Below are 9,426 nucleotides of genomic sequence, written 5' to 3'. Positions count from 1 at the left end.
ATCTGTAGCAGTGGCCAATGCCTCTCTCACAATCGAAGTGTCAGCATGTTGAAGAGAGGAGGTGGATTAGCTCACTCTTGTTATTGGTGTTGTCCAGAAACGTTGCTCTTGGTGTCCAGTGTATCATATCCGGTGGTCATGATCTTTTGGTGATCGGCTGTAGCCATCAAAGACAACAATGATCTTCTGAGAGCGGCGGCCTGCTGTACGTAGCTCAAGTAACTGTTGGCAATCTCCTGCCAAGTCTGACCATGTTCCCACTTTACCATGTAGAGAAGCCATCCGCCATCAACTACAAGAGTGGAGCAGGATTGGTTAGTGAGGTCAAGCGGATCAGTTAACTCCTTCAGGCTAGTCTTGGAAAAGCCTGCCTTGTTCATTTTTTGATCTTTATTGCTGAAAGGGACAATGGGAAGGGAGTCAGCTCATACTCCAATCATGGCTGGAGTAACAGACCACATGGTTTCCATGGGCAGTGAAACCTTCGAATGTCTCCTTGTAAGCAGGCAAAGTTTCGAGTTGCTTCATGACAGTACAGCCGTGCACCCTTGGTATATTGATGATGCCCTGCAGCCACAAAGATGTCCAGCATCCTGCTAACAATGCAGCACAGGTGGCCGTTGTGATCTGCAAGCCGCTCAGTTCTGATGAAGACCTTGATCACATCTACCATGTAGTGGTACTGCACCCAGAGAGCAGGCGTTCTTCCTCCTTCAGCAAGTCTTTTGAAGGTTTCTTCAAACCGCTGTTCAAACAGTGCCACTACTGGATCTGTCTGTCTGGCTCCCATCTTCCCATCAGCTACCTTCTCCATGAAAGTCCTCATTTCACCGAGTTCCTCCTCGGTGAAGGCATGTTTCATGATGTGCTGATAGATGGCTGCATCGATGAGGAGGTGAGCATGGATTGCCTTGTCAAAACATCCTCCATCCAGGATGTGATTGGCTGTCGTACTCCCTGGATAGATCAGCTGGATCAGCTCCAGTAGTCCAGAATCCTCCATGATGTTTCCAATGGATCCAAGGTAGGACTTCAGCAGGTGAAATCCACCCAACCTCGGAATGATAGGTAGATTTGTCTGTTTTATGATGTCCACAGCCTTCAGCCAGATCGGAAGATAGAATGTCACTGTAGTGACTCTGTCTGCAGAGAGCCGCGTGCACTCTTTGAGAGTGGTGAAGATGGTGTTGAGGTCATTAGGGTCACCATCAATGATTGGGAGGAAGTCGATCTGTGTGCGCTGCTTGACATCATCTGCATGGATACTCTTCATCCAGCCATTCCAGTTGGAGTGTGGAACTCAGGATCCTGGGCTTTGTTCGCCCACCCTGCTGCCCAGAGTGTATCGCCCAGAGTGAGGAATAGCTGGTCATGTGTCACAGAAGAGGCGAGCTCAGTAATGGGAAGAAATGTGATGGTGTTTATCCCTGTCCTTGTTCTGTTGGTGAATGGAAGAATCTTCACTTCAACTCCTCTAAGGATCTTAGCTTTGTCAAGTGCCTTCAACCTCACTCTGTGGACAGCTGTTGTCGTCACGGGATCTGGCAAAGATGGTGCCGGAGAGGTGACTTTGATCCAACCCATTGAATGGAAAGGAGTGTTTCCCTGAGTGAATACATTGGTTGTTTCCCCAACCTCCATGGCCTCCATGACCACCCGATTGTCATGGCTAGTTTCACATCCACTGGCTGTTGTAATTATGATAGATCCTCAAGTGCAGAGTCAACCGCAACCTCATAGTCGATCTGCTCATCAGTTTCTTCCACAATGGTATAAAGAGTATCAGAAGTATCTTGGATGCCATCTCCATTCCTGTCATTAAGGAAGCAGTATTTTGCAAAGTTGACAACTAATCATGGAGTAATACATCATGGATTTAACGTTAGCTAGCTAACCATGTTATTGCGCCTACTGTTACACAGCTAACAAGTAAGCAAAGTTGACAACTTGTACAGTATGTTACATTTCATTACCAAAGTAGTGACATGAAATATTTCAAGTAAAAAATGTAGTTATATATCGTACTTGCATCGCGTCCCGCTCTTAAGCCATACCGAGATATACCTCATCTCATGTACCTATTGTACTCCATCAATGAATAAAAAACCAAATACACCCACCACCTGCCAGGCCCCGCCCCTTTAGTGGCGTACTATAAAGTACTAGGCGTGGTCACCACTCACTCTTCCTCTATTTTCGTTTCCATCATAGCGGATGCAAGACGCCCTATGCAACTAGTGATATGAAAAGATTAGATAAATTGCGTAATATTGAATGCTTACCGGAGGTTTGCTTACCCCTGGAATCTTCGGGGCATGTTTCAACGACACGTCGGGCCTATTCTGATGTTTCCTCATCTTGTGTCAGCAGATCGAGGAGCAGCGTGCAAGGTTTGGCTATCGAGCCGGCTTGCACACAGGTAGGCCCTGTGTCATCAGGCATTGATGCTAGTGTTAGTAATGCTGTGAAGTGTGTGTCGGCGCCAGGGGCGGGATGGCTTGGTGAACGTTCCCCTGAAGTGGACGGTTTCCGGGCGATCCTGGAGCATGCTGCTAACACTAATGCTACTGCTAATGCTAATGCTAATGCTGAAATGGGTCACTGTTCTAATGTTCCCCGCCATGGGATGTTTGCCGCTTTTCCCTCCTCTTGCCCGGTTCATTAATGAAGGTCAGTCAGTAGCTAATGTGGGGGGTTTTGCTGAGTCCTATTTACCCTTTTTACGGGTAAATGGGTTGACAACAGGGTGCAGGCCGGGTGTACCGTGGCTAAGTAGCCAGGTAGCTTTGATCCTGTGCCCCGGCGGGGTTGAACGATGTCCCACCCGGCCGATGCTTGAGAGCGAATCAACTCGGAGGGTGGCAGTATGGACGGATGAGAGCTATACTGCTGCAGGATGGTATTTAGCGGCGGCCAGTGTTATGGCTCAGCTGACTATTTTTCCTGTCCACATTAGCGTCGGGTAGTGGGGCTACGGGACCAGCCGACACTGAAAACATTTTGCATGTTTGTGGTGTTATAGAGATCTTGACTCAGTCGCAAGCTATAACTGCGGGGAGGATTAGGATGCTATCAACGTTTGTTAATAGGCATATCTGGTTGGAGCAATCTCCTCTTGGGGAAGAAGATAGATTTTCTCTCCTCACGGCTCCTTTTTCCACAGAAGGACTTTTTGGTCGTTCTGCGGAGGCGCAGGCGGTTGTTGATCTGGGTCCCACACCGCCTCACGCTATGCAGCCAGAGGTTGGAGCACGGCCTCGTCAGCGACTGTGGCGAGGCCCTCGACAGGCGGCCATGTTTCCCCCGCCAGTGGTACCCTGGGCGGAGAGTCAACAGGGGTCCACAAGGCCGACAGCCTTGGCGGCCGAGGGATCGGCCATTTTGGGTGTACTCGGCTTGGGAAATACAAGCCGTCGTCATTCTGCCATGAGCAGCCCGCTCCCCGTTCACTCCTCTCTCCGTTACCCACGGAAGCGGGGCTCTGATCGTTTTCCTTTGGCTGCGGGCCGCGAACCTTCTTTGAAGCGCATGCGGCCCCACTTTTTGCTTCTCATGGGGACAGGGGCTGACACCCAGTTGATGGCTGAGCCTGGGTCTGTCCGTGAGAATGTTGTGCTGTCGCGTGGCTCCTGCACCACACGTTGTGTGATGGGTGAGCCTGGTGTTACGGCTGCCACTATTTACAGTGGTCAGCAGGGGGACTCAAGGCCTCTTCGGTTGAATTCTCAGCAAGGGTTACCCCAGCCTCGCCTTCGCCAGGCGGGGTATCACGCTGATGCCTCCCACTCCCGTGAGAGCGGCAGTGGTCTGCAAAGAAGAGGCGAGCGTGATTTGGGTGATAGCAATATCACTGCAGGGCTACGGCGTGTAGGAGCCCATGGGGTCCTCACGCCTTGCATGTCTAGCTGTAGAACAACTCCTCAGCATGCACTAGAGGGGTGTTCAGGGGGGGAGTGTGTGTCAACCAGTTTGATGGCAGCTTCTCCCGTATCAAACCGGCCCTTTCTGTCGGGGTCCCCCCTTGGGTGCGTCGCACAGCGGGAGGGACCGGGCCACCTATCTACTGTTCCTTGCGGCCCAGCGTCAGTTGACGGCGGGTGCACTGTGGGATTATTATCACATATGGCGACAAGAATGCCGTTTGGAGGGGTGGATAGAGAGAACGTTGAGGGAGGGGCTTGTTTTGCAGTTCGCACAACCGCACACTCCGTTTTCAGGTTTGGTGCAGACCCTATTGTCAGGGTCAGAAGCAGTGACAGCCCTGGCCGACGAGATTCGATCTCTGTTGGCGAAGCAGGCTATAGTCGTGGTACCGAGAGAGGACGCGATGTCAGGCGTCTACTCCCGTTATTTTCTGGTGCCCAAAAAAACGGGAGGGGTCAGACCTATACTGGATCTGTCCGCGTTCAATCATCTGATTGTGGCGAGACCATTCAGAATGTTGACCGTCAAACTCCTGTTGCTTGCTGTCAGAAGGGGAGACTGGTTCACCTCCATAGACCTGAAGGATGCGTATTTTCACATCCCGATTTTCCCTCCTCACAGGAAGTTCCTACGGTTCCTGTTTCAGGGCGTAGCATACGAGTACCAGAGGTTGCCGTTCGGCTATTCTCTGGCTCCCCGCACATTCACCAGGTGCGTAGCGACTGCGCTGGAGCCTCTACGTCGTCGGGGAATACGGGTTCTATTCTATCTCGACGACATTCTACTCCTCAGCCGGTCGGAGGAGGTTGCCAGGTCTCATACCAGGCTGGTGGTAGAATTCCTCACCAGGCTGGGTTTTGCTGTGAACTGGAAGAAGAGTACGCCTCTTCCCAGTCAACAGGTGGAGTACTTGGGCTTGACGTTGAGGTCGAGGCCCATGATTGTAACCCTCTCGGAGCAACGGAGGGTGTCTATCCTACATGCGCTCGGGGGTTTCCGTCTGGGAGGGACGGTCACGGCGCTGCAAGTGATGCACCTGCTCGGTATGATGGCATCTGCTCACACGGTGGTTCCTCTTGGCCTCCTCTTCATGAGGAGGATACAGAGGTGGTTCTTCAGTATGGGAATAGACTCGGTGAGGGACAAATGGAAACGGTTGACGGTTCCTTTGTCGATATGGGGAGATCTCGCCCCTTGGGGGAGGCCTGGTATCCTCACCATTGGGGTCCCCATGGGCAGCAGGCGCTCACACGTCACGGTCTTCACCGACGCTTCTCTCACGGGTTGGGGAGGGACGTGTCGGACCAACGCAGTGGGGGGCAGCTGGACGGTCCATGCTGCCCCGTCTACCCTGCACATCAATGTGTTGGAATTGAGGGCGGTCCTACTGGTCCTCAAACGGTTCGTCCACCTGGTGGTAGGCGAGCACGTTCTGGTCAGAACGGACAGTATGACGGCAGCGGCGTATATCAACAGGCAGGGTGGGACTTGATCCATCCGCCTGCACCGGGCGGCGGTCAAACTCTGGCTATGGGCATCTCGCAGGCTGCGCAGTCTGAGGGCGCTCCACATCCCTGGTGTGGAGAATGTGGGTGCGGATATGATGTCTCGGGGCGGTCCTCGTTGCGACGAGTGGGAACTGCGCCACGATATAGTCAGACAGATCTGGGATCGCTTCGGGGAGGCCTCAGTGGATCTGTTTGCGAGCCAACACTCTCACAAGTGCCCCTTGTGGTTCTCAGTCAGTCGGGCAGATCATCCCCCCTTGGGGGTGGATGCCTTCTCGATGTTTCCATGGCTGCCCGGCCTTCTGTACGCCTTTCCTCCTCTACAGCTGTTGAGTCAGCTGTTGGAGCGGATACGGAGGGAGCGCAGGATGGTGATCCTGGTCGTGCCGGACCGGGGCACGGCAGTGTGGTTCCCGGTCCTGATCCAGCTACTGGTAGCTCCGCCATGGCTTATTCCTTGGTCGGCGACGGCCCTCTCTCAAGCACACGGTCGCTGTTTCAGTACCCGGTGGCCAACGTCTGATGGTGTGGCTGGTGAGAGGGTAAATCTGGAGCGGATGGACCCTTCTGTGGTTGATACCATCCGGAATGCGCATGCTCCCTCCACTGTCGCGCTTTACGCGGGCAGATGGCGTATGTTCCAAGAGTGGTGTAAGGCGGGGGGCAGGGACCCGGTGTCCTGCCCCCTGGATGCTGTCCTTGTCTACCTTCAGTTTCTCCTTGATAGACTGTCGGCTTCGACGGTGAGGGTATATGCAGCAGCTATATCCTCTTATCATGAGGGATTTGAGGGTGATGTTTTGTTCAGCCACCCTCTTGTGAAGCGTTTCCTGCTTGGCGCTTGACGCCTTAAGCCGGTAAAACGCTCTTTGGCTCCGAGTTGGGATCTTCAATTGGTCCTCGGTCGGTTGTCCTTGGCCCCGTTTGAGCCTCTTGAGCAAGCGCCGTTGGGACAGCTGTCGTTCAAGATCGTGTTCTTGCTGGCCGTCACCTCCGCTAAACGCGTGGGTGAGCTTTGTGCTCTCTCGGTACGACCAGAGTGCCTGTCTTTTCGTTCCGATTGCGGTGCCACTCTGTGGCCTAATCCTGCCTTCGTGCCTAAAAATATCCGGAGTTCCTTCCGCTCCAGGGATATTGTGGTTCAGGCGTTTCATCCGCCTCCTCACGCTAGTGAGTTGGAGGCGGGCCTTCACCTGTTATGTCCGGTCCGTGCTTTGGGGATTTACCTCAGCCGTACTCAGGGCCTCAGGGCTACCGATCAGCTTTTTGTCTGTTACGGTGGTTCTCGTGCCGGTAAGGCACTATCGAAACAGCGCCTGTCCCATTGGTTGTGCGAGGGCATTGCCCTCTGCTACACGTTGGCCGGGCTGGCTCCCCCTGGGGGTGTCAGGGCGCACTCCACTCGTGGGGTGGCGGCCTCTGCCGCTCTGCTGGGTGGGGCCTCGGTGGAGGACATCTGTGCTGCAGCTTCATGGTCCTCCCCGGGTCCCTTCGTAAAATTTTACCTCATGGACATGACCGGGGGTTCTGTCTCCCAGGCGGTTCTAAGGTCTGTGGCCTCTCCTGCTTCCCGTCCTTTGGTGGGGTAGCAGGGGTGTGTGGGTATGGGCCACAGTGTGTTGTGTCACACGTGGTTCCGCCTGTGCTGTGTGTTCAAGGGGTTCTTGTTCCCTCTTGTTTGCACTCGGGTGGAGTTGACTGCGCCCCCTCTTCATTAGGAAGGATGGGGTGACGGGACTCCCCTTCCCCCTTGATGTGGGCTTACGGGTCCTCAGGGGGTGCATCTGTCGGGCCTCGCGTCCGCCCTACCCCATATCTCGGTATGGCTTAAGAGCGGGACGCGATGCAAGTACGATATATAACGACAGGTTATGTATATAACCTAGTTATATGAGTACTGGCAATGCGTCCCGCTCTTAGCGTGCCCTGAGTTCCCTTGGGGAATCTTTTCCTGGAAACGATTTTTTCAGAGGAAGAGTGAGTGGTGACCACGCCTAGTACTTTATAGTACGCCACTAAAGGGGCGGGGCCTGGCAGGTGGTGTGTGTATTTGGTTTTTTATTCGTTGATGGAGTACAATAGGTACATGAGATGAGGTATATCTCGGTATGGCTTAAGAGCGGGACGCTTAGCCAGTACTCATATAACTAGGTTATATACATAACCTGTCGATAATACTTACATATCAGGCGTAAAAAGCAGACTGTCCATGATCAAATGAAGGTCGCAAATGGCTTCAGCATGTTAACTCTAAACTTCCTCACCCTGAATGCCAACCAACTAGCAACTACCACTAAACAATAATAAGTCCTAAAAAGGGCAAATAGTAAAATAATAAAAAAAAATGTATGCTAGCAGTGGAAAGGCATTGTGGGGGGGTGGGGGGGGCCGAGCAGGAAAGGTGGGCGTGGCCGTTTTTCCACAAAGGAATGATTTTAGTGAAAAATAAATTATTGCGATCAACTCAGAATCATGAAAAAACCCTAGTTTGACCCCTCACAAGTTACCCAAGGCCAAACAGAACATTTTAGATTTTTCGAAAATCGGTATTCGGTACAGTACCTCAACTTTGAGCAGTTATGAAAAAACATACAGGATTTGAACTTCAACTTTTTAATACATCTTACTACACACCTTTACAAACACATTAGTGAAGAAATTGATTGGTAAGGATTTAGTTTGCAGATCGGTCAAATATTTGATAAAATGCCCTTTGTGAGGTTTTGTCCGTTGCTCACCTACTCGCTCTGTTCCTTTAAGCCTACTCGCTCTGTTCCTTTAGTTTTCTGTTAATCAATTGCATTCTCCTATTCACACGCTTCTTCCCGTAGACGCCGTTTGATTGGTGCTTCCCCAACCACACGCTTGTCAATCTCATCCCGCAGCTGTCACAGCTTGTCATTAAGCATTCCTCTGATTATATATACCCCGATTCCCCATCAATTGTTGTTGGATCGTTTTGATATATCATCAGCATTCGCCGTTCCTTCCTTGCCTGCTGTTTTCCCCTGTGCTTTGCCTCCCAGGATTTTCAAGAAGTATTCCGCTTGGACAACCCGTTCCCCGTGGCGACGCGCTCGCCCTGTTTGATCCTGCTCTCTTTACGCACAGCGTCAGGTGAGTTTTTGCTAGACTGTCTTTGACCCTATTCGTTTTTCGTGTGTGTTAAACACTGAAGAGATCCTGCTTTTTGTCAGACTGTCACTCACCCTGTGCCTGCTTTTTGGATTGTTCATTTGGGATAATATTTGCTTGAACATCGCTCACTGTGTGTATTCACACCGAAGATATTATCACTTGGATTATTATTGGGACTTCGCTCACTGTGTGTATTCACACCGAAGATATTATCACTTGGATTATTATTGGGACTTCGCTCACAGTGTGTGTTAGCACCGAAGATTCTATCACGTGGATTTGTTGTTGGGACATTACTCACAGTGTGTATTTACACCGAAGATTCAGTCACTTGGATTACTCTGTTTTGGGACAAGTCACTTCTCCTGTCACCTGCTCTGTTCCCAACTGTACTCTGAGCTAACCCGCTCCCTCTCTCCCTCTCGGTCCCGTTACCACCTCGGAGAGCTGCCGAGAGGATTCTGCAGAGCGGCTCTGACGTCACCGTCTGATTCCTCAGACGAACCATCCCGGGAGAAGCTGCAGAGCAGCAACATTCTTCTATGCTTGTATCCCAGTCTTCGTTTGTTCTCAACCAAGTTTATGCTGCTATTTAGTGAAATAAAACAAGCCCTTGTTTTTGGCAACTCTGAAACAACTCTCTGTGTGTCGTAGCGTTTGGGGTCGGTGTCAAACCATAACACCCTTACTACTAGCGTTCTCTTGGTGGTTCTCAACCAGGCCTAGAAATGAAGGCAAAGAGAAAGAATTAACTCTCTGAGAAGAAAGAACTCTAAAGAAGGATTTTCGTTGTTCTCTGTACTTAATACAGTCCATCAGGACATGCTGCACTGACTCCACCCCCCCCCCCACACTC

This window comes from Notolepis coatsorum, assembly GCF_963971535.1.
Source record: "Notolepis coatsorum genome assembly, chromosome: 13".
In the NCBI taxonomy this organism is placed as follows: Eukaryota; Metazoa; Chordata; class Actinopteri; order Aulopiformes; family Paralepididae; genus Notolepis; species Notolepis coatsorum.
Note: the sequence above shows the minus strand (reverse complement) of the source record.